Genomic DNA, 26,724 nt, shown 5'->3' with positions numbered 1-26,724 from the left:
CTATTCTTATAATATGAAAGTATTTTTTTCGCCCGAGAAGATGGGATAATGTAATTTGTTACACATGCTGACTGTTTTTTGACAGAACGTAATATTTTTCTGAAAATATTTCAAAGCTGCTCTTATGTTATTTTAAAACCGTATCTTAATAATACATCACTCTTGTATCAGAGGCTTTTCTTAAAAAGTATGAAACATAGATAGTTGAAATTTATGTTTGCTTTTTCTGCACACAATCATTTTCAACTCCGAGCGCACTAGGACGTGTATATGCTGCTTATTGGTGGTATGTGTGTGTATGGTGGATGGAAGGGTATCTGTATGCAATCAATCAGGGAGCTAACGCCGCGTGGTGCCGCCGACGAGTTCCTTAACTACATCACTGCGACAACGCCGGCGACGACGGCTACCACCGGCCACGATGTCGCCAGCAAACAGCCACTTGACTCGCATAGTCTAGCACGTTACGAATAAAACTTGATGCCTCTAGTAGATGCGATGATAGTACCTACGTTGTTTATTTTTCTTGACGTGACTTTTTGTGGATTTGCCGCAAAACGGCTGGAAATAGCAGTGGCAGTAGTAAAAATGCCTTTTCGTCATCTCACTGTATATTTTATAAATATTCCGCATTATTTCGTTTGACTGATTTTTATTCAACGTCAAAGATCAGACGCGTCGTCGAAAACTATTTTAAATAAAAGAAGAAAACTGTTTAATACTGTCCGGAACCGGGCTATAAGCAAGGCATCATGAAGAAGCTGCATGTTATCTATAATTTTAAGTTTAAAGAACATTAAAGTCAGATTCATAACATGTTTACAACATGCACCTACCTACAGTCAGCAACAGAGATACCGACAGTAACAACTACTCGAACCAATATACTTTAGTTTCTACTTCAGACAATAGAAAACAATTTAGCAAGTTGAAGTCGAGTGAGTGAGACTCCGTAGTAAGCCCCGAGATGGGGAGATGAGAGTTATTTAATTTATCGACTCGGCATCCATTTCAATAAGAACTATCGCAATCGCTGCACGAGACATTATATCGGGAGCACTCGCTTCACACGCCATTATGTTAACCCCCGCGTCCCCCCGCGGCGGGGTTACTGCGAGGGGATCGGTTTTACATTTGATTACAAACGAAAATTAATATTTACGACGTCTTGGTGCTGATATAGTTGACAGTCGTTCAACTAAGTGCTCTATAAATCTTTTGTATTTTGCCACGCCTTTCGATGTAGCATTTTCGGTGCGACTAAAGATGAGTTAGCTGCAGCAAGAAAAATAAAATCAATGTTTGCATTTCTCTTATTTTTATCTGTATCCACTTATCGACTATTATTATTATTTGTACATCACAAAAATTACTCGTTAAGCACAAGACGCGTTTGTATTACTGCATTCAGCACAAACTTCATAAAGTCATTTGAGAGTTACATTTATTTCTCCTTCTCCGCGGTAAACGTCCCGGTCAGGTGAAGCTGCTGAAATTGTAAATAATACTAACATGTTGCACGGGTGTGTTGCGACATGTCGCCGGCATTACAATGCGCGCTAACGAACCGCGCGCGTACGCGCCGCGTGGCGCGCGCGCTCGTGAGCGCGGCACAAACCAGCCGCGTAACTCGATTCAACCGCCGCCCGCGCCGTTCTTTAACATTTACTCCCGGTGAAATAACTGCTAACGAGGTGACATCGTCTCTACAAAAGAATTTCGAAACTATTAGGTATGTTTCTTGGTGTATTGCTAAGAATGAATATATGTACAATGTAGGTATATGTCGGTTTTTGTCTATCGCCCTAGTCGACAAAGTAACCATCAATCTAATTAAATTGGTTTATTAGAAACTAGCCTTGTAACATGATTATTCAGTTAATTTATATCTATCTTGATTGAATCATATGTTATATCCTATATAATACAGTTATGTAGTATTAATAATTACGTTACGGGATACTAAGATTAGTACTCCAATTTATGTTAAGGCTATCAATTAGTTTGAGAATGTAGAGATGCCTCTTTGGCACACAAAACTCAAATAGGCGAAGTTAGTGCCGGAGTCAGTTCCTTGGAGTGGAGGTCCCGCGGGCCGCCGGCGGCGCTGTTTGACTTGTCGCGGCCGAGGGCGGAGCCGCAGTGCCGAGCCGCGGGTGCCGGGTGACGGGTGACGGCCGTGTGTGTCTTAGACAACAAGTTACTAAATGGAATAGTTATAATTCAACTTAAAAACTGAAGCAATTTGTTGATGCCAAGCGCCACGTTAAAGCCATTCATCTAATAAAAAACAATAATAGTCTGACATTTCTTGACAAAGCGGAATATTGATTCTTATATGAAATGATTTTATGTGACCGTTTTGATCTCCATTATATTTTAATAACAGAAATACATAACATACATAATCAGCCCATATAATGTCTACCCCCAATGCTGGGCACTGCGAGGTTATAAATAAAACAGTACGTAAATAAACTTTATATTTTTAAAGAAAAATAATAAATAACAAATGTTTGGCGGATTCAGGTTTTTAACTAAGATACGTGTGTCTTGCAGCTAGTTTAAAAGAAAAATAGTGTCCTCCCTCCCCCCGGGAGGCGCGCGCGCCGCGGCCGCAGCAACACAAACACAACTCGCGCCCGCAGGGTTAATCTACTGCAACCCGCGCACTACGTACACACACGTCCTCGGTGCGGTTGGCCCGACTTCGGAAAGTAATAACGTGGTAGCATTACACAACCGCACATCACAGAGCGGCATGCTAAGCAGACTGGCAAGATCAGGGTCGGGTAAACTTACCTATGTCGCTTTTCCACTGTTATAATAACGTAGCATAACGTAAGCTCACGACTATAGAGCAACCAGAAGTACTTCCACCGCATGACCAACTAAGTACCCACACCTCACTGAGTTTTTTGTTAGACCATCGTGACAGGTGGTGAGCCGTATCGCCTTTTATATTGGTAGAGCTAACTGTGTTAGTGAAAACTGCACTAAGATGAATTAGCTCATTGATGCAAGTCCTTGTCTTTGGTGAAGTCTTAGTAACGTAGATAGATAATGATTTCTAAGTTATGCGTCGTGGAGATCCTTGGGGAAGGCCTATGCCCAACAGTGGGCATCGTACGGCTGATGATGATGAAGTTATGCGTAAAGATATAATTTTCTAACGCAAGTAAGTACATAAATATCAATCATATTTATTCTAGAAATCTGAACAAATAGTTTAAAACCGTTCGTTCAAAGACGACCAAAATCAACTGATTCATACTGAAGTCCCCGGGTCATATCTGTGATTAATTTCAGTTATTGAACATTTCAATTCCTAATGGATTCTAGATATTTACTGCTTTGATAAATTTGTGTAAACAGGTAATAAATTCGGCCGCTTGGCCACAGAGTGTGGTCGCCAATGTCCTTCACAAAATGATAGACTGCCAATGCCAAACTAGGGATCACAAATATATTTATTTGGGAGACGACGGGATGGCAAACTTTTGTAGAACGGTTTATCTTATATCCGTCTTAAGACGGATATCAGAAGAGATGGCGGATATTCTCATCATAAACATAAATAGCCTATATACGTCCCACTACTGAGCATAGGTCTCCCCTCAATCAACCGGTAGGCGCACACTCACGCCGCTCCACTGCGGTTTGGTGGAGGTGTATTGGCTAGTTGCCCGGGACCAACCGTTTAACGTGCCTTCCGAAGCTCGGAATAATGTTACTTTTTCGAAAAATCAGGTGATTCAGCCTGCTATGTCCTAGCCAAATAACTGACAGTCTCACAAAGTGAATTGAGCTCGTCGGGAATCCTCCAGATCGTGAGTCTCATCATAAACTTTTATATTTGGCTACCAGTAGGGATTGTGGGCGTTCGTGTGCCTTTATAATGTGTATCTCAGATATCCAGACGATTGAGGTCAGAGGATCGACCTCTCCATCTCGAAGATACAATACGTTATTAAAATGCTAAATATTATCGTAATAATCCTGTCTGAGATAGACGGATGGAGACCACGGCAGTGGCAGGTCATATCTAAATCCATTACATACACATGCATACATAAACTCACGCCCGTCATGCCTAATGGGGTGGGGTGGTGGATCGGAGAGCCACAAAGACAACTTGCAATTACTATTGATACGAAGTCCTAAGTTGGATATGATGAATCTTACAGTGACATATATCAGTCTATCGCCCATAACGAATGTCCGTCACGTTATAAAGGAATCGATCTCCCTGTGGGATAATGCGACATGTTTGAGAAGACAGGCAGCTGAACGTGCTCTATGTTTTTGTTCTGTAACAATCCAGCGCAGAAACAGCCCATAACTTAATTATACGTTTTCATAACACAAACAGCTGAACCAAAGATTCTAACAAAGCAAGCATTACTCCTAAGCAGGTATACAAGTTTCTTAAAGCGAGTCCTTCACTAAACTAACGGTCTCCGTGGCGCAGTGGTTGAGCGTTGGCCTCACGAACCGGAGGTCCCGGGTTCGAATCCCGGTGGGGACATATCACAAAAGTCACTTTGTGATCCCTAGTTTGGTCAGGACATTAGAGGCTGATCACCTTATTGTCCGAAAGTAAGATGATCCGTGCTTCGAAAGGCACGTTAAACCGTTGGTCCCGGTTACTACTCACTGATGTTAGTGTGTAATCGTTACATGAGCCATGTTAGGGGCCTTTGGTGGCTCAGTAATAACCCTGAGACCAGGGTTGATGGGTCGGTATTTCACCTCACAACCCACACGATAAGAAGAGAGACTAAACTGACGTCTGTAACATACGAATGTTGTTCTAAACTATATAAACCACTGCTGCTTTAATGATTACCGACTTTGTACCAACCAATACTCCACTAAATGATTTAGTTGTAATTGAATACCTCCACAGAACAAATTGGATATGATAAAAGGGAGTTCTGTCGAGGTCTTGCTTTGTGCTACAGACTATCCTCTTACTAAGTAATTGGCCGTTTAAACTCTGACAACTGAATAATTAATTCACTGTTAGATAACACACGTATGTGTGTATATTTTTGTTATAAATAACTTGTAATTTTATTTTCAAATATGATATTGCAAAAAATAATTTAATAGGCTTAGACCGCATAGATGTGGTCTAAGGTGGTACACGTTTAGCTAAATTGATAACCTATAACCTATTTAGATTACAAGCTATGTGAACTAAATAGTATTTGTTTAATGTGATCTAATGGGGCCCATATTATCGTATACTGGAGGTAGCCCTCTCTTCCACTTGGTTTTTTTATAGAAGAACAGTCGATAATCGTCATGAATGACATGTTGAACCTTCCTCCTCTTGGGGGAACACAATATACCGGTGCAGATTTTAACTCAAGAAATGTAGGAAATAATTCGTAGTGTGTGATTGCACGGCCATCATCATTCGTACGGAAATAAACGCCGTGCGGCGAGCAGCGGCCCACCGCCGCTCCTTTGTTTAGCGCTAAGCTCGTTATTTCACCCTTGCCTCATATCTTTACTTTGATTCCGGTTCATGTTAAGAGTAGATAGCGAAATGGTTTTTTTTTTTAATATAACGCATAAACAATAAGAAGATAACAATACAGGGTGTTAGTGACATCGCAACAAATACTGAGGGGGATGATTCAGACCATGATTCTGAATTGATATCAAGTGGATTTTCCTGTCGATTATTTTTAGAAAAATTATTTTCCCTTTTCCCTTATACTTTTGCGACAGAAAATTCCACTTGATATTAACTGAATGTCATGGCCTAAATAATCCCTCAAAGTTTTCGTTACGATGTCACTAACATCCTGTATTATCTGCACGAAATAACCGTGATTTTAGAAATTCCAAACTCCGAACGTCTTCCGTATATTCCCTTAACCTAAATTGTTTTGTTTTATAATGTATATTATTAATGACAGAGTTTGTCATTTTAAGAAAACATGTGTGTCCCAGACAACAAAGATCTTCAACAGCACTTAACAAGGTGTTACTCTGGTGTACCTCGCGGCCGCCCATCTCGTGCGCCTGCCGACGAGTGCGGCCCGTTGTTAATCGAGGCCGCGTCTAAGCAAATGCCATTACATCGCCAGTTAATTTTATCACCAGATGCTCGTACTGAGATACAATCTTTTTGCTTGATTGGGGTTTTTCTTTGAGAATTTTCTTTACTTAGTTAAAGTGATATAAATACTTGAGGCTTTTCCTTAATCAATCTGAAGTGTAGAATGATCCACTACAAGTTAGTGGTAAAACTTTAAATACTGTAGTGAGAGGTATGTGAAATTTAATATAGTCATCCACACAAATTCCTCTCACTTCTATGATCATTTATTTATTTCTTTATACTCAACAGGACAGACTAAAGTAACATACAAAGAAAACAAACAGGTCAATATACACGACCGAACACGGGACACGAACTCGCGACCTGAAATGCGAGGCATGCGTTCTCAACGCCATTACACATTGGGTTATCAATGCCTACTGACAATCATAATTGTATTCTATATTTGCTTATCACTCTTTACTTTAAAGTTCAAATTTAAAAATATCTTTATTCAGTTGGTAACATAGTTACACTTTGAATCGTCAATTTTTACATAACGAACGTCTCATCCGCCTAAAACAGCTTCAGCTTCTCACAACCTGTATAGCCGGGGAAAAGAAGCTGCAAGAAAAACGTCGGCCCTAGACTTTCTTTAAAAAAATAAACATAAAATATTGGTATACAATTGAGTAATTTAGCTGCCTAATATCAGTTCTCAAACAGTTAATCCCATGCATTCATATCTTCTAAATAATCACTAACTTTATAATAACCTTTTTTGTAAAGTTTTTGTTTAACTACTGTCTTAAAACAGTTGAAAGGCAAATTCTGAATGTCAGTGGGAATCTTATTGTAAAAACGTATACATTTCCCCTTAAAAGATTTAGTAATCTTATGTAATCGACTGACTTGTAAAGCAAGTTCAATCAAAGCGTTTCATATGCAATATTATATTTTTGGAGCTTTGAAAATCACATACCATACAATGAATAATTTCTATTCACTTTATTGTGTAAATAAAAATCGAATAAATTGAACAAACACCTATTGACAAAAAATAAAAGATTTTTTTCCTTTTTGTAATATTTCGTTCCATTTATGAAGTGCTGGTATCGGTTGCGACAGATCGCATTTTATAATGGAATGTTGGCAACACGAGTGAATAAAGAGTGCAGTGAGAATGGGAAAGCTGATAGGAAGCGCTCAGCGACAGCACGTCGCTTTGACGGTCGTGTTGCAGCGCGGCGGTCGAGCGGCCGGGGCTGATTGTGTCGCGATTGACACCGATCTGATCCCCTTGTTAACAGCTTTACGTGTCCATTTCTACACAAGTGTAATGTGGCCTGCCCCCTGCCCGTGTGCTGCTGTGGTTCACAAGTAAAATTAAGTATCTTCCCTTTTTATATTCTTCGAATGGCAACGTCGCCGATGCAGATAATCTACTTGTTGTAAAATATTCCATGCTCTTTATTATCTCAGGCATGTCGAAGTTTTCGTGCCCCGAGTAATAATGACTAGTTAGAAGAAAGAAGAACTTGTAGAGAATACATCTTTATTATTAGAGGAGCAAGCAGCCTGCGGTACAATTTACATTGCAACAGTTCAAAGGCCAAGACCTCTTTAAACAAAGTAACGAAGCGCTCTCGAGCTCAGATAGTCTCCGGCATGCCGCGGCTCGTTACATCGGCTTCCGATACCGAGATGCTGCCCGACCCGCCCCGAGCCCCGACCCACAGTGCACCAAGCACAGCACCACACGGGCGGGGGGCAGGCTACATTACACTACGCTCATGAATAACCCCACTGTACCTACCTCACGGAAACATTTACCTACGAAATGCAAAACGAAATATAACAGGAATTAAAACACAAATGTGATAAATGAGCCATTGCTCCGACTAAAATAGCGCTAAATTCAAAAGCTGAATTTCCCAAGCTCCGAGCAAAATAAAATACACCAAATTAAATAAGCCTTTGTTAGTTAGTAATCCTGTAACGAACCGAGCCGGAGTTATGACGAAATGGACGCTGGCAAATTATTTGATATTTTGATATTCAGACGGAAAAGTTTGGGAGGAAACAAGGGACTTGTTAGAGGAACATTCCCAATTCCGTTGCAAATCCTTTCTCGGATCTAAATAAATTTAAAACTCGGCGGATGTCCGCAGAAATCGGATTACGGTGGGTCCCGTTCGCCTCATCGGTTCTTCAACGATTATCCGGGATTCGCGACACGTTTATTCAATTAGAGTTTCAAGTATTTAGGAGCGGGAGACGAAACGGGGACTGACGGTTGGTAATGGGAAAAACGCGGTGGAGCTATTTAAAAATGCAAACGGCGCGGCACCTGCTGCCACCGGCGCCGCCGCGGTGGTCCTGCCGGCGCTCACGTGCCGCAGAGTAGGGGCCGATGGCTCATTAGTCGACGTGCGAGGATAATGGACTCGAACATCCCGACAGACCGCTATTATACAACTTCTATCGTCACTTAGCAAACTACAAAATATTCGCCCCACCCGGGGTCGTGGACACAATAATGTAAAGGAGACAAAAGAAATGAAGGAACTAACAAAGAATTGCCGCGCTTGGAGCCGAGGACGCTTGACATTTCATAATAAATCATAACATTGTATATTTGTTTATCAAAAGTAACAATGTGCTCGAAATTGAGAGATAATATTTATATTCAGTGCCGGTGACAAGCAACAAACCGTGAGCCTATTGAAAAAAATTGGCCAGAAAATTTCCCCCTCGTATGAAAAATTACCTGCTTATGTGCCCGTCGTCAAAATCACGAATCGAACATCGTAAAAATATGCATGTAACCAGTGTAGGGTTGGCGCGCGCGTGTCAATATGACAATGTGGTGACGCGGGTCGCGGCTGACGCGGCGAATTTATCATCGGCCCTTGTTATTGACAGCGCGTCGCGTCGCGCGAGTGCCGCGACACTGGAGCGGTTCGCTGACGTGATAGTTTTTGCTAACAGTTTTCTTCCAAGTCGCTAGAATTTATCACTGGTGGTCACGCCCTTCCGTAGGGTTAAGTAAACTAGCGAAAGTCCATTTAATGGCTAAGTGCGTGCACGTTCTCTCTTGAACCAAAATAATTTATAAGCTTTATTTTAATCCAAAAGAACAAACAAAATAGTGGCGAGTGCTTTTGTCCCTTTTGACTACATCGTTTCCGGTTAGGAAAATAGAGTCTGTGTTTACTTTTGTCAAAGGGTGTGTTCAAACATGGCTAAAAAGTGAGTCTGCAACAACAGCAAGCGGTACAGTCGTCGTGCAGGCGTCGGTCGACAGCGCCGCGGGCGCGGGGGCCGCGGGGGGCGCGGGGCCGTCTTCATCACGCGGGTCTAAAGTGACCATTAAAATTCATTTTTACCCCGCGGCCCTCTGCCGCCCTCCATGAGTACAATATGCGCGTTACACCGTCATTGTGCGCAAATTGTCAGGGAAAAGGTAATTTAGTCGAGCTGCTCAACAATTTAAATACAGTTGAGTTGTGCGGTGCTGTAGTTTTAGTACGAGCGGGTCACCTCTGAAGTGCATTACACAATGTTCCTACAATTTAAATAAATTGTGGAGCTCTAAACCTTTAGTTCAGTCATTAAAGTAGAGAGGTGGGTATTACAGGAGATACCGACCCTTCACAGGGCGAACCAACGATACCACCCGCTCTCTACACAATATTGAGTGCGAGATTACAGTTTATTTCGTCAAGCAAAGCATTAAGTATCCTCTTTCTAGAGGGTTACAAGCTGTGTATCAACAAACTAATGCCGGATATGATATTACGAATCTGGGCAAAGTACATAATCATTATTCTAAAATATAACGATGAGTAAGTAATTAATTCTCGACGAGCAATTAGCATTTTGTTACAATACCTATCAGATATAGTTGACACTTTTTGTAACATTATTCGATCACAAAAACAAGAAAAATAATGTTTTTCTTGAGAATAAATTCTTAATAGGGAAATGAATGTACGCCTAGTCCAAATTAAAATGTAAGTGGACGAAAATGGAACAATAATTGTTATAATTGTGGTTCCGGCGAGCATCCCCCACGGACGCCGGCCGCCGCCGCCACCGGGCCGGGCCGGGCCGCCGGCCGCCGGTAACCACCGGCATTTGCATCGTTTTCTTATTAATCAATGCTGCTTGTACCTAGTACATACATTAACATCAAACAGATCTTAAGTTTGCAAGAAAATCATTGCTGTTTAGTGTGTACTTACCGTTCACTTTAATTTTGGAACATTTAGGAAGTGGCGACAGAGGGATTGTGTCCTCTAACATGATGGACTAATGTTATGGGCGATAGGCTGATCCCTTATCACCATAAGGTTCATCATATCCAGCTTAAGACATCGTATCAACAGTGGCTGCGAGTTGTCTTTGATTACTTGTGGCTCTGCCCACCCCATTAGGGATAACGGGCGTGAGTTTATGTAATATATGTATGTAGGAAGTGGCACTGTCTTCAATCAATAAAATACTGTTTGTTCATGTTTATTACAGTTTCTTTGCGAAAAATTTAAATTGATGAAATTTCAATGATCATGTACCTATTTATTGTTTGCAAAAAAGTATGACATAATGTAACACGCTCGTTACCTATACGTAAGCAACAAACTTCGCTGAAATATTCATGTCACTGACAATATTTGCTTAACTCTTTTGTAGCGAAAATGGAACATGTAATAAACAGACGAAGCACACAAGTTAATGGTTGGCAAATATTTCACTTGCGGCGTGTCGCCGCACGTCGCCGCGAGTCGCACCGTGTCGCTCCGTGTCGCCACGAGTCGGTCCACGTCGCAACAACATGATATTCGACCTGAACCACCACAAAGCCTCTCTACACCGATACAATAAGCGTCTTAATTCTATTGCCCGAATACTCCGCCATATTGCCAAGGAAATTGAATTCTAAACCGTTTACCGAGAGTCGCAATTTGGTGATTATATTCGAACGATAAAAGCGCTGCTTGTAATCGTTGGACGGAGCGTCACTTGTTATGTAATTACGCAAATATTGGTGTGATTAAAATGACTGTTGTCGGCGTAATTACAGAATTACAGGATTACAATGTTTACAGTGCGAGCGAGCAGCGCGCGCCGCCAACACTTTGTTCCTCGAGACGGATGCGAGCTTCCAAATGGTTTATGCAATCTTACAGACGACATAATGTAAAGAGCCCTTACGTGTCTCGTCATATAGATACCGCGTTAATTGCGACACATTTCATTTCCTGTCTGAGACTGATCTGAATAGCGGTTGACTTCAAAAGTCAGGTTATGCAAGAATTCGGCAAAAATATAACATTAGTTATTTAGACATCTATATTTAAGGAAAAAACACCAAGTTCTCTTAGAGTAAAAGGAGGTCTCTTATCTTTTCAACTCAGGTCCTCAATGGCGGATAATTAGGTCAGTGGCATCAGCTCGTTTGGCCGGAGCATCGTCGCAATACTTGGCTCGACTCCGGCTAGTCTCCGCCGAGTGAAGTGCTGAATTTTAAAAAATCGCTTAGTACACGTCACACGTTGCGATTGCATTGCCTCTACTAACGGAATACTGAGACTCCTCGAAGTCTCGAGAACCGTATTTAGCGTTGCAGTGCCTCAGTTCTAATAGCACCAAATACACCGCGCAGTGAGCTCATCAGGATTATCTTATCGGATTGCGAGCGAGATTTATGTCAGCGGTTGAATATTTCCTGTAAGCAAAACATACGAGTGCGCGCCGAGAGCAGAACGGTTATTTTGCTTTCAATTTGTTAAATTATGAGTAAGCAAATGTCATGTTTTTGTGTCGCGAAATATTATAAAGAAAAGCATGATATTTTTAAAACGAAAAAATGTAAAAGTCAAATAAAGCACTAAGATACCGAGATCTTATTTTAACGGTGTGTGTGGGGCATGCTTCTCCACGCTACTCGACTGTGGGTTGGGGATGACGTCAAATTCAATTTCAAACTCAAATGGTTCTACTGTTAAATATCTTGCGCATTACTTAACAGTACCTTATAATTTTGTATTACACGGGTGAACGTACCTTAAATTACAGAAAGGTCAGGCTATTAACAGCTGAACGCACACATTTGGGAATAATTACAAGGAAGGGGTTTTTGCATGCAGGTCGGCGGATTACAAGCCGCAAGTCGGGGCCCTGCGTCGCCCCGGAGCCATAAATAACAGCGACTCGTGGCCCCTACATCTCATTTTAGGTGCCCTGCAACACACCTGAGGCCTTGATTAATGTTTCTGCTCTTTGTTTTGCGTGTAATTGAATTTAAATTGTATGTTTTTTCATGTTTTCATTTTTCCTTTTTTTGTACCACAGATAATTTTAATGACTTTGCTGAATTATACCGGTACTTGTAATTCTCGTAGGCGGTGCTACGCCGTAGCAATTCGTAGCGTTAATGAGGCTCGTAGCCTTGCGAAGCTGTTTATTGTGTAAGTGCTTCTTGTCTTTAAAGATGAATATACCATCTAAATGCTCAATATTGTATTTATGCGTGTGTCACAAGTCACATAGCAGGGTGCGCAGGGGGAATGCAAATATTTTATTTGTCGTCCGTTCAAGGGCTCATTATTCGTGTCGCAGCGGGATTACCTCCCCCTCCTCCCGTCTCAGCCCTGGCAGACCCTATTCAGCCAGATTATGGCCCTTGATGAACTCCCTGCTTACAAAATATTTTCAAAGGTAATTGCCGGGATTTAATGTCGAAATTATGCTCTGAAGGGAGGCTCGGAGCGATATCAAGGCTTTATAATAAAGCTAGTCGTATAGCTTCAGTTCCTATAACCACAGCCGACATCCGGTTTTGTGAATAGTCGTGCGATGACGTCACGCATATTGACTACATATATCAGTTCACTGTAAGCGTTTCTCTGCAATATAATGTTTCTGTAAATATCTTCAGCCAATATTTCCTCTATGTCTCACCCCACAGAGAATAAAAGTATTATGGTGTGTTTATTGCGCGGCTGAGGGTTTTTGTGTCACCGACACTCGAGTGCCGGCCGGTGCGTGTCATACACGACACGCGCGCGATACATCACGCCGCGCGACACGTCTTAACACGCGACTCGGAACATTACTCACGGCGACTGTTTGTCTATTTCCTTTTATCGCGTCTTTTGTCGCAATATCCGGTAATGCGTGCGTTTTGTTCGCGATATTGTCGGGCTGTATATCTTGTGTTCTCTGTCTTTCTGCCCATTCCGCGGATATTACGCTGCGGCCTCACAATGTACTATGAATGAGTGTTATAAACGTGAACGGCTGAACTAAACAATTCGCGCAAATAATGTCGGTTGCCTCGCAGCGATGAAAAAAGTATAGACAGGGTACTATAGTACAGAGACAAGTTCTCTCGTATTTAGATACTTGGCTGTGCGTTTCACCATAAATATATTTTATAATTATATATTAGTATTTTCAATGCAAGAAACATAAAGAGTTTTCATTAGTGACATAGTTTATACAATTGTTTTGCAAGATTATCAAAATGTAAATATAATTATTAATGAATCCATCGCAAATCTTTTTTGTATCAAAATGTTGTTATTCCTCTAATGACTGTAAAGCGACTCACCAAACCCCGCGGCTCCTGAACAGGTCTGAGCATCAACTAATAAAACTTGAACGCGCAGTTGCAAAATATTTAATTAAGGCAATTAATTAAACCGCGGATCAAAGATAACCGCGCGTAATTAATATCTGAAGTGTGCGTCCTGCGGCGACGAGCGGCGCGATGCGGAGCGGGCGGTGCGGAGCGAAGCGAGCGCGGTCCGGAGCGCAGCGAGCGTGTACGTGCGGCGCGCCGCCTTCGTCGTAATTATTATTTTAATAAACGATCACCTGATTACACCGAGCTATCGTTGACGTTTATGTTGATCACAATTTTAATATGAAAACCAAACGCTTGAAAATACGATAAAATATTATTAACTACTTTATTAATAATAATGGATGATAAATATTTTTCCTTCGTACTTACATCAATATATTCATCGGCATATAGCAATTTAAATATGAAGTATAGCAACAAGTCTGTTTATTATCTCAGTCGGTTTATTATATCTCTAATGATAACCTCGCTTTGTACTACAATGCAATGACCTACGTTTTGCAAAACAAGAATATATAATATTATTATGTCATGACGAATTAATTGTGTACAAATGTTTAAATATCATACGACTGTTCCGCTAGTCTAGCAGTTAATTTGGATTACGGCGGGTCGCTAATTCTATTACGTGTGTCTGTACACAAAACACTCTCAAGTTATATTGTTTAATTTGCGATGCTTCGCGAATTTGCTCGCTATTATAACGGAGATTATGTGTAACTTCAATTAGGAATCGTTTATCTATGCATAGTACAGGTATTGTGGAACCGTCAGCAGTGTCGTGATATTTGCTGTGTCATTATTAGAAACCATAGATATAGCCAGGTATTTATTATGGCCAGTCTTTTACTGTACAAGCTGAGCGCTTATGGAATTCCTTACCATCTTCCACCAGAGTCACTAACTCTCTTCAGACCTTCAAAAAACTGCTGCGAGTTCATTATGAATCTCAATGTGGTTATTCTTAGTGTATTTTCTATTATGATGTCTTCTATATATTTCCCTACTTTTTCTGTTGTGTGTCTATGTATAGTTTAGTATTTTCTCTATAGTATGGTTAGATATTATTAGGTTAATAATTATGTTATTATAATATAGAGTATGTATTATTATGTAAAGTGTATTTGTATAAATATTACCTGTGGTTATTATGACAACCGTTGTTGTTGCATCCAAGTTTTTATTGCTGATTCCTGGTAGTGGTTGCCTGGAAGAAATTGCTTCAGAACAATAAGGCCGCCCACTTAAACTGTTCCTAAATGTTTATAACTTTTGTTTGTGTACATAACATAACATAAACAGCCTATATACGTCCCACTACTGGGCACAGGCCTCCCCTCAATCAACCGGAGGGGGTATGGAGCATACTCCACCACGCTGTTTGTGTACAATAAAGTATATTTGATTTGATTTGATACAGCGATTCGGGAACTAAATACGGAGGAATATCGAAAACGGAACACCTTCGAAACACCAGTTGTTTGACAGAATACTAGCCAGCACAGACGTAATCGGAGTTCTAAGTACCACTGCGGGTCAAAGTATTATTGGTTTTGTATTGAAACATGTTTTGTAGTAGCCCAGTTGAAAGCACGCTCGACTCTCACTGTGAGATCACTGATTTGAAACCCACCACGGGCCTAAACAAAATAAAATAAAAATAAAAAAATAAAATGAAATTATTTTCAATTTTATTTTCGAATTCATATTTGGATCATAATTTTTTATCACGTGCTAAGCAGTGAAGGAAAACATAGCGAGGAAACCCGCATTCCCGAGAAATGCATTTCAGAGGTATATGACCTAACCTGTATTGGGCTTGTTTTCCCTTTGCAGGTTCGAAGGTCAGACAGGCAGTCACTTCTGTAAAAACCGATTAGGTAAATTAATCTCAAGAACACGGGATAAAGGTAATGATAATGTTTAGAATACGTAATAACAAATTTATATTACCTATTTATAAATAGTACAAGTTTCAGTTTCAGTGAAATTATTCTGGAGGAACGTTTGGACCGCCTCAGGCAAAAGTATGTCATTGGATAGCTTTGGTTGTGTTGTCAATATTCTACATAGATTAAACCTACCGACGGCGTATGTCAAATACAATTTAGGAGTCGTACGTTCACCGACAAATCGCTGGTGTGTCTGTATGTCTCGGCTGCTCGAGCACCCATTAGTGCTGCGTAGGCGCCATTAAAATTCATCCTCCAGTCTCCAGCCGGCAGTGCTCGTAATTTACACAAAGGAATGAATTAATAGTCCGCTAGTGTCTCCATCTCGCTCCCCTCACTAATAAAAGGGAGAATCTTCGCGGTCCCAACCTTTTAAAGGAGATTTTGCTTTAATTAGCTAGGTAAAGGCCTATAAAGCTGCTCTTGATTAAAACGTATTCCATGATTGCAAATGCTTTTCCTTGTAGCTCACAGTACATTATGACTTTAATCTTTTAAACTGTTTGCAGCCCCTTATTAGAGAGATGAGACTCTCAGAATTTGTAGGAAATATTCTGAAGCGGATTTCAACTTTGTTATACACAAGTTGTATGCAGTTTTCGTCACTACCGTACTAATTCAAAGTACGTTAAGGCCAAAAAGAAGCTCTCAAGTATTCCACCGCACAGCGATTGTTTCTCTGACGAGACAATAGAGGGGGCGCAAATACAGACTAAGTAAAACATCATCGTTTGAAGCATGAGAGAGCAAGCTCGTTACTAGGGCCCGCACTAACCGCTGAGCCGCGTTTATCATACAAATGGATGCAGAATTAAAACCACGTCGCGATCTCCGCGCCGCCGTCGCTCGAGCATAACAATGTACTTACCGCTGCTGCCGCCGTCCTGCCACCGAGAATTAAAAACCTCCTCTAATTCGCATCAAATCCATTTATTTTTAAGCAAATTTCTTTGAAAAATACTTCTTTATTTTTGAATAGAACTGAAATAAGTCACTACGTAAGTAGTACGTGACTTTTCCATTAGAAGTCTGTCTAAATCCAAGTCGGATTTGCGCTGCTCCTTTGCTATCAAAGGTTGATGCACTAGAGAATTATATTCGTTCATTATTCACGTTAAATAATAAGGTGATCTAAGTCATTTATTAGTGTTGTGTAATTAATAATTGACATACTTAGGTGTAATACCTAAAATGGCTTTTGGCTCCTGCTTTTAAATTATTTTTAGAAATTAACTTTTGATTTCATCCCCGTATGTACCAGAAATCAAATAAATTATCTTGCTTTTTTCAACATCTAAATTAAAAGCCACCGGACGCAGCACAAGTTGTGAGGCGGGACAACAAACAAGTCCCGGAGTAGGTCATCCCGGAACGGCTCGTGGCAGGTGTACCCGTACGCGGGACATTGCGGGACTCGCAATAACCCTCCTTATAGCACGCAGTCAGGTATGGTATGTACTCTGCATAATGACATCCCACGTCTTGGAAATGGGACAAACTTGGAACTACAGGCCCTAACACATTGGAGACAGATTACACGGGGACATAACGTGTAACGCACTCAGTGTTGGACCGACGTATCCTGTAACTAGTTTTGCCGTAGCGTGTCGTATTATTGTTACAAAGAATGTTAGTGACGTGTCAAGGACGGAAAAGTAAGAAAAGTTTTATATTGGGTTCAGTTATTGTTAGAAGAAAAAGTTTTGTGCCTATCAGGTACCCGGCCGGTATCTTTCAAGGAATTATTTTGGCCTTTTCCTCCGATAAATATCTTTGAAAATGTTTTCTGAATGTAACTTAAAGTCGGATAAAATATTTATACTTCCTTTTGTCTGGAAGAAGTAGAAAATATTAGCAAACTAGGTACATAGTCGTTTTCAAAGTTAATGTCTCGAGCCGGGAAGTCGTTTGGGGGGTATTTTCGCGAGATAGTGGTGAGCTGGTCGTTATGAAACAATAAGCAACGAGGAACAGTGGTGGCGGAGATGCTTCGCGATGACACACTGCGTACAGATAGCAGGAATTAGGTAGCTCTGGTCCTGCGATATCCAAAAATACAAGCACAACACACGCCCGGAATCTCTATCGGGTGGATACACTTACACGTTGTCAGACAATGTCTTATATATATATATAGGGTCAGGTAACCACCCAGTATGGCTGATCACAAATCTAACTAAGAACTAAAATATCAAGAACGATCTCAAGACATTGTCTGACAACGTGTAAGTATATCCACCCGATAGACATTCCGGTACCGTATAGGTTATCGTATAGGTTATATATATATATTTATTTCCAATCGGGCTGGTCAGGGTACATGCATCGCAACATGTCTTGAGCACCCATCGTAAAATGTCTAAGGAAGATAAATTTCCTACCATATTTTTTGTTCTTGGCAATTTTCTTTATTCTTCAATAAGTATCTGCTGCAGTTTATGCTTCTCGTTTGATGTAATTTGCCATTTTCATGACTGAAGCTATGAGTATGAGTAAAGACGAGTGCGGAGTGAGGGGTGCGGGGTAGCGGGTGCGAGCAAGGGACATTACGGCGACTGTTAACTGTTATTACCGTTGTAGCGCTGAGCTGGCGACCACTCCACGCGCCGCCGCCGCCGCCCTGCCAGCACAATGCCGCGACACTAAGTGCTCCCGCAATGAATTTGGCCCCCATACAGGAAGAACGGAATGCGACTTAAATTACATTGTTTAGTTTGAAACTACACTTTACAGCTGATAAAATGAGGTGGAATTCATACACGGGTTTTTCTAGAAAAACTTCAAAATACTCAGATCTATAAAATATACCTATAATAATACGTTGTAAACCCATTCGCAGCTACAAGTCAGAAAACAGATTCAATTATCTCAAGACAAAATAAAAGCGAAACAATTTGCAGGGAATCCTTTAAAGTCATATTTACGATGCAAGTAGGAAGGGGAAGTGGTCGTATATTTATTGTGGAGGATTCCCACTTCAGAATGCGATTTATTTATCTAGCGACGAGGCCCGAGACGATCATTACACGCGGGACGCGGGGGGCGGGGGCGGCGGTTATCAGGTGACGGGTGGCAGGCCCAGGTGCGTGGCTCGCCACCTCACCGTCGACAGTGGACCTTACAACGTTAATACTATACGGTTGAATATGAATGTATTGTGGATGGTGAGGGTGCACTAATACTGGTAGTCGTGGATTGACAGTGGCGGGGAAATAGAATCGAGATTTTATTGTCTCTCCAGTAGGAAGAGTGTTTCTGTAATAAAAAAATATACCAACATTTTTAATGTAAGGAAAATTTTGTTTTACCAGGAAGTCAAAATTCCCAGTAGCCCTACCAGTAAGTCTATTGGGAAGGAAATTCCCAGTAGTTCAACTGGTAAGACTACTGGGAATAGGGGAGAAAATGCTGAGTTTTATTTAAGAATAACGATAAATAATACATTTATTTAACGATTGTTTTATCTTACCCAGAAATTTTATTGTGACTTAAATACAAACAATGATGTTATGTTTCCAGTCAGAAAAAACATACAATATTCCGTTTCGACTATGTAGTAATATGGCGTCTCAGGTAAACCCCTAATGGGGTAGGCAGACCCACAAGTATTCAAAGATAACTTGCCGCCACCATTGATAAGACGTCCTAAGATGGACAAACCTTATGGTGACAAAGGAAATGTTCAATACGTCACATAAAAAGGACTTTGTAAGTATAACCTACAATCACATCACAGTATATTTTTTCGTTAGCTAATATTGTATCTAACAGAAAGCAACATCAATAGCCGAACAAATATCTGGAACAGAATGAAAAACCATTCGACCATTAACAGATAAAGGGACGAGGCTATCTCAGCTACACATCTGAGAAAGAGTAAGTACCCGTTAATATCGCAAAATATAACTTATACATAAAAGTCCCGTAATGCCCATAGGGTTGGGCAGAGTTATGTACAGCTCACGACTATATTCCCAATTGGGCTAGTCAGAGGTACATCCATTGCATAATGTATTGAGCACCCACATTTCACGGAACTTTCTGTTAGAGCAACGTGATAGGTGGTTTTGTCCGCACCGAAATTCGAACTCAAATCTTCCGATTCGGAGTCCAAATTGTAACTACCATAAGGGAGAAGTACGTATCGGTTACGATCGTCTCGTCCGATCCCATATCTATAAATATCAGCTGTAGATCGATTATGGAAAGCAAATGCGTGTGCAGTAAACAGCCCCGCCGGCTGCCGGCCCGTGCGCCCGGGGTTGATGAAAACATTGCGCCCATCAGGGACACGTGTTCGGGGACTTCGCGCAGCTTTCAATCGTTATCTTTTATTCGCGCCGGATCTTGCCGGGAGCGAGCCAACTCAGGAGCTACAGCGACCGGGTACGGCCGGTGACCTAACGTGATCAACCACTTGCTCTGACATGTAATAATAAGTCTGTGTACTTATGTAAGTGCAACTCGTTGAGCGTTGGGTTCACGATCCGGAGGTCGAGTTCGAGTCCCGGTGGGGACAAAATCACTTTAATATCCCTAGTTTGGTTAGGACACCGCAAGCTGATCACGCGATTGTCCAAAACTAAGATGATCCGTGCTTCCTAGGGCACGTTGAGTAGTCAGTCTCAGAAAGTTGTGAGTATGTACTCGTTACATGAGCCATGTCAGGGGCCTACAGCGGCTCAATAGTAACCGTAACAACAGGGTTGATGAGGTCGACCGTTGTTCTCACACACATCGCACATAGAAGAAGAAGATCGGCCAAGTTATTTTGTTGAAAATGATGTTATGTTGTAATCCGAAAAGTGAATACTTCGCTCTTCCGCGTAGCTTGCGCCACGCTCATCCATTGCTCAGAGTGCCGCTTTCGGAATTTATAGCGGTTACCTACGCATCTGCGCGAGATTTATGAAATGACGGTCGTCGCACACACTCCACGCGGCGTGTCGCCTCCTCGCCGACGGCCTCTCAGCTACTTACAGTTTTTGCCGGCGCTCACCCCCCGCGCGGCTGCGACGCCACCGCGCCCCGCGAGACCCGGCGATGATTGTGTCGAAGATAAATGGCCCTCTCACTGTTTGTCTGTCGTTTATAAATAAACACATAACTGTTGCCACTTTACACGGGACGCTCCCATAAAGAATTCAGAGCGCCTCTTGCGTAACCTCGCGAATGTGCTCGCATTTTTCTCTCAACGATAAAGCATTTATTTACGCATCTCCTGGATTATGCGAGTTTTTCTCAGCACGCGCAGTACAAACGGATTTCCTAAGCGTTGGTATTAATATTCCATCCGGGTTCTTTGTAGTTGCGCTTGAATATTGAAAACTTTACTTAAAACTTGCGACGTCAGCGCAGTAAGTTGGATGCACTCGGCGGCAATCTTAGCGCTCCCGGAAACACTAACTGTGAATTCTTTAGTTGCGCAACTTTTATACACCGCTCTGCATAAATGAAGAAACGCTGAGTATCTGTTACGAAACTTTGACAATTCCCGCTTTGTACTTGTGATGTAAACGAGTCATTTGGTATTATAATGTTCCTTAGCAAGCAGCGCAATTGAAGATAAATATTAAGTAGTTTCTCTCGTTGAGAGATTTCAATATAAGCGCGGACTTGTTCGGATGACGAGCAGTATCGCCAAGTATCCGCCGCCTGCCTCCGTCCTCCAACTATGCACATTACGTGGTGTTGGCGGGTCGTTAGCGACGCGCTGCGGTCTACTGATATCATATTAATGCATCGTTGGATGGATCTCGTTTAATTACTATTTGAAGATTCATTAACGTCAATATAAATACAAAGTCGGCAACGTATTTTGAACATCTGTCATACGAAAATAATGACACTTAGTTTCTACTGAGCACAAAACTAATAAGTAGGTATATTTTTTCGTACGACACCTGCATGCAACAAGAAGATAGAGTAACATCTGAGTAAGTAGCTATCTGATATTCGGTTATTCAGTGTAATTTCTCGCAAGATCAAAGCGGGATGGAAAGTAACGGAGGCGGCAGATAAATCTCCCGAGATCGGATGCTTATCGAAATACTAATCCATTAAGTTGTAGTTCCGATCCGATCAGATATCAAGTCGCTCCACTCCCCCGCCCCCGCGCCCGAGCCCCGCCGCCCCGCCGCCCGCCGTCTTGCGGTTGATATAGAAACGTAATACTAACTTCGGCATTTGCCTGTGAAATTAAATCCTCTGTTGTACGTCGATTGAATAGATCGACACTAGTTCTATGTGGGTAGGTGCGCGTGTAGTGCCCGGGAGTCACGCCCGCGGCGCTGCTGCCACAGGCGGGTCACAGCTACACGTGACGGTACAACCTACTATTCTGTAGGTATACTTTTGACAAACATTGCCTCAGGTAAGAAAACCAACACAATAAGAATACTTACAGCTGGTGACCAGCTTGCTTTGAAATGTTAATCCGTTATTAATTCCGTATCATGAACATATTCATTTTAATGAAAAAATCTTCAGAGATATCTGAGAACCTGTTTACATAGTACTTACACATATATAATTTTACGCCTATTTCTCACCGGGGAAACAGAAATTTGTTCATTTGGTCAATGTGCCCGTACGTCTAGGACTTCATCTGCCAGCCCTAAAATAACTCAAATATAAAGCTTTTAGTTCAATTAGTAATACGTATAAATTCAGTACGCGTGTTCTCAGTAGTGTAGCACGCTGGAACAAGTAATCCAAATTGAACGGCGAATGGTGGTGGGTTGAGACCGCGACCTCATTTCCCGCATTCATTATGCAATAATGCACCTTGTTGCAATCGCCAGCGCCGCGTGCCGGGCGACCGGTTGATAGAGATGTAATCTATTTAATCAGTTAAAATATACATTGGCCCCGATTTCTGCAGACACCTCTTAATTTTACTTTAAGTTATACCTGTCATTTTCTTAGCCGACGAAAAGGAAAGGGACGAATGATTGACAGCTCTTAATTTTAGGAAGAATGAATAACCCGGGCGAATCAAAAAGGTATCTCGCTGGTATGCAATCCGTTTGACGTGCTATCTACCTCCTTAATTCTGTCGGGTTATTGGCCGATGTAAAATTTTTAGACGGTTGTTTTAGATTTCTGCTTATAATTGACGTGTATTCCATAAATTTTATGCCTGTCGATTACCCGTCCCTTTCTTTTTCAACGGATAAGAAAATGACAGGATATAACTTAAAATAAAATAAGATGGCGACTGCAGGAGTTAGCACTATTAGACGACTTAAAAACCATTACGTATATTTTATTGAATCAATGATAACACAGGACTTACATCGTGACGTCACAGTTCGTATCCCGGCGCTGGTTATAAACCACTAAAGTCGACTTTTATGAGTTTGAATTAATAATTGGATCAAAACCAGTTGATAGCACGAGATTTCCAGGATTTGTGCCCGGTTAATGGCAATAGGCCCGCCCCCCGTCAAACGGGACTTGAACATAGCTGGCGAGGAGCGGAAGTACATAATTATACATCTCTGCCTACCCGTTCGGGGATACAGGCGTGATCCTATGTTATGTGAAATTTTATTGGTATAAATTAAATTTAGTTTTTAGTAAATCAACAATTTACACATTTTTTTCACTTACAGTTTTTTAAATTATTATAAATAATAATTACATTACTTATTGAGATTATTATTATTTATTTTAAAAATTAAACAAGGTAAACATATTCAACACCTCAACAGCCAGCCCACAATCACTATACCATGCGAATGTGCGCGCGGTGCAGCCGTGTACCTACGTCTAGCAGCAGTACGAGCGTTGAATAAAAATTCGCATTACATAGTTTTAATCGCGGCTATGACTGCAGCGGCATAAAACTCGGCAACTCGTTACGCGAGTCAAACAGTGAATGCTCGTAATTACGACATGATATCCCCCCCCCCCACCCCCGCCTGCGCCACCCCCTAGGCAACTGGGGCGCGAGGTTTTAATTGACACTGAATACGAAGCTGTCTCTTTTTACGTGTGCCATAGTCCGGAATTAGTTCCGAGTTTGTGGCGCCCGCGCCTGCCGTCAATGGAGTTAACTAGTTTACATGTTTTGAATGAGTACGAGTGAGTGTCTCGGTGGGTGAGATACAAACTTACGTAAATAAATAACAGATTATTTTAAGAGAGCATTCACATTTTTTTTTAACTCTTTTCCTCTTAATACGAGAGCTGTAGCAGAAGGAGGTAAATTCCCCTGAGGAATTTTAACACTTTCATTATCAGTTCCCTGTATTTTAATATTGCATAAAAATATCTCTATAATCCGTGCAAAGGATAGTCTAAGTTCTAGACATGACATCACAATATTTTTATACAGACAGAAAAGTGCCGCGGGACTAGTTACGTTTTTACGTGAAATATTTTTTGATGGAATCCTTTAAGCTCTAGAGAATAATGAACAAGATCCCACAGCTGCCAAATTTACGCTACAGTATAAAATCATTTATTTTCTATAGATGCGTGTTATACTGGACAAGAACGAATGGACAGCCCTTTACGGAGATAGCACGCAGTTAGACCGCAATATACATTTTGTTGAACTACACTAAAATATCGAAACAATTTTTCTAATAATTATGTTCAATGTGATCGAATTAGTAACTCAATATATAGACACAGGTTTAAACAGTAAAAAAAACATTTCTAGCTTCTTAAACACATGAAACGATGTCAAATAAATGTCCAGATCAAAGATAACTAAATAACGTTTTTCCAACTACAAAGTCCGGCGTGACATTTCCTTATAGTACAAATAATATGATAATATTCCTTGTAATGCTTATTATATAACAAGTGACGTCAAAGGAAGGAAGGCAAGATGATACAAGACACGTCATCAGCGGGACAGCTTCCGCCGCAGGTGACACCACTGACAATGATAGTGTAGACGCGGGTCAGGCTATCAGGTACACCGAATTTAACGAGCGAGGGGTGTTGCAGTAACCATTTATTTATTTATTTATTTATTTAAGATACACCATCGGTATATACATAAAAATTACATGAATAAAATTCAACGGACAATGACCGTATGTTATACCATTACAGGCGTGTACAACATTCAAGTTAGTTTTAAACAAATAATAAAACAACACGCACACGTGTTTGAGTTAACTTAAATCTAGAAGATAGAGAAAAAAAAAATTGGATAAAAAGTATATAAAGTAAAATTATAGGAAATTGAGTGAATTTAAACAATATTTGTAATTTTATATTTAAAGTTGGTGAGGGTTTCGTGGAAGATGTCGACGTTATTTTTACATGCTTCGTTTACGTTAGCATACAACGGTTTAATGGAGAGTATTTGCCAACATTGGTACGATATCGGGGGATGTGCAAACTGTTGCGAGTAGGGAACCGTGGAGGCTTTCTAGGCACCGCTAAGCCAATCCGAGACAAAATATTAGGCGCGTTAATTAATCCATTCAAAACTTTGAAAAGGAATACCAGGTCATGTTTTTTTCGTCGTGAATGTAGATTTTAAATATAGAAATGAGCCAAGCGAGCATCATAATCGGCGCGGTATGGGCAATGCCTGTCTTTGTATGCGAGGAATTTTGTGAAACTGCGCTGAATACGCTCCAGTCTTGTTCTGTGTATCTCGTATATAGGATTCCAAACGGTGGTATACAGGGTATGATTGACACCGTAACGAATAAGGGGGATGATTCAGCTCACTATTCTGAGTTAATATCAACTGGAATTTTCCGATACAAAATTATGAAATTGAAAATAATTTACAAAAAGCATGAATTTTGCGGCGGAAAATTCAACTTGACATTTACTCAGAATCATAAGTCAACGATTCTCAATCAGTATTCGTTACGGTGTCACTTACACCCTATATTTACTGTGCTGTGCTAAAGTTGTGTCACCAATTTGATGGTAGATTAAAATGTAACGTACACCTTACATTGTAAACTGGTCCTGATGTAAAACTGTCTACTAGAGCTAGCTGCTCTAAAAATGTCTGTGCAGTAACCACTCTTTTTAAAGATTCATTTTTATATACATTGCTTATATTAACTTATATTGTTCCACAGATGCTTTTTATACTTCATTTTATTTAATTTTACTCGACGTGTAACTATCTAGAAACGTGTACAACTACAGCGGCGATTGGCTATTGGCTAAATTAAATAAAAGATGTCTTAGCTCGTAAGATATAACTAAAAAAATGCCTTGCTTTCTTGTCTATACTAAATTGATTACTTTGTTAAATGCATTTTTTTACTTTTGACGTTACTTGAATATCAGTATTCATAGTTTAGCAAGCACCTAATAGTGAATTTATACATTAAACTCTTTACTCTAATGCCAAAAGAATAATTTTAATAGAATGTGTGTTGTAGTTACACTGTACACGTGTGGCCTTTAAGATGTTTTGACATGGCTGCGGCTCAGCGGGTGTGGTGCGGCTGTGACTAATGACAGTCGCCGGCTCGAGGAGGTACAGTACACGTTATCATATCGAGAGTGAGCTCGCATCCTTCGCCCGTCCCCTATATTCTCTCGCGAGTGCCAAAATTATAGTACAGAGACGACAGCAGTCACATTCCATTCAAACGCTTGACTGCAAATGCTTAGTTACGAAGACCTAGCTTCGGTCGCACCGCCAGTCCATAGGACTTTATGTAGTTGTGTGCGTTCTACTCAGACGTTATACGTCATATAAAATTGTATTTATATGGGTATGCCTATTATTCTCTCTATCCTACGCCAACCTTCTGCCCCTCGCGCTGTCACAACAATTCCCCACAAAATAAATCCAATGTCTCAGTTTGCAAATGGCGGCGCTCCATCCATCATTTTAGCTCCGCGTTTTTACAGAGCCGAAGTCGTTAAAAGTAGCTCCTGATGATAATTCATCATCTCTTGTCCGAATTCCAGAAATTGTTAATAGCAGGTTTCGATTTCCATTACAGAAAGATTAACAATGTCACGGAGAGAGCAGACGTGGAAATTTTTCGCATTCGTACTGCAACTGAAAGGTGCAAACTACCCGCATATTAAACTTGTTGGCGCGCACTCAGGCG

Source organism: Pectinophora gossypiella, chromosome 16, assembly GCF_024362695.1.
Source record: "Pectinophora gossypiella chromosome 16, ilPecGoss1.1, whole genome shotgun sequence".
Classification (NCBI taxonomy): Eukaryota; Metazoa; Arthropoda; class Insecta; order Lepidoptera; family Gelechiidae; genus Pectinophora; species Pectinophora gossypiella.
The sequence above is the reverse complement of the archived record's forward strand: the minus strand, read 5'-3'. Positions refer to the sequence as shown.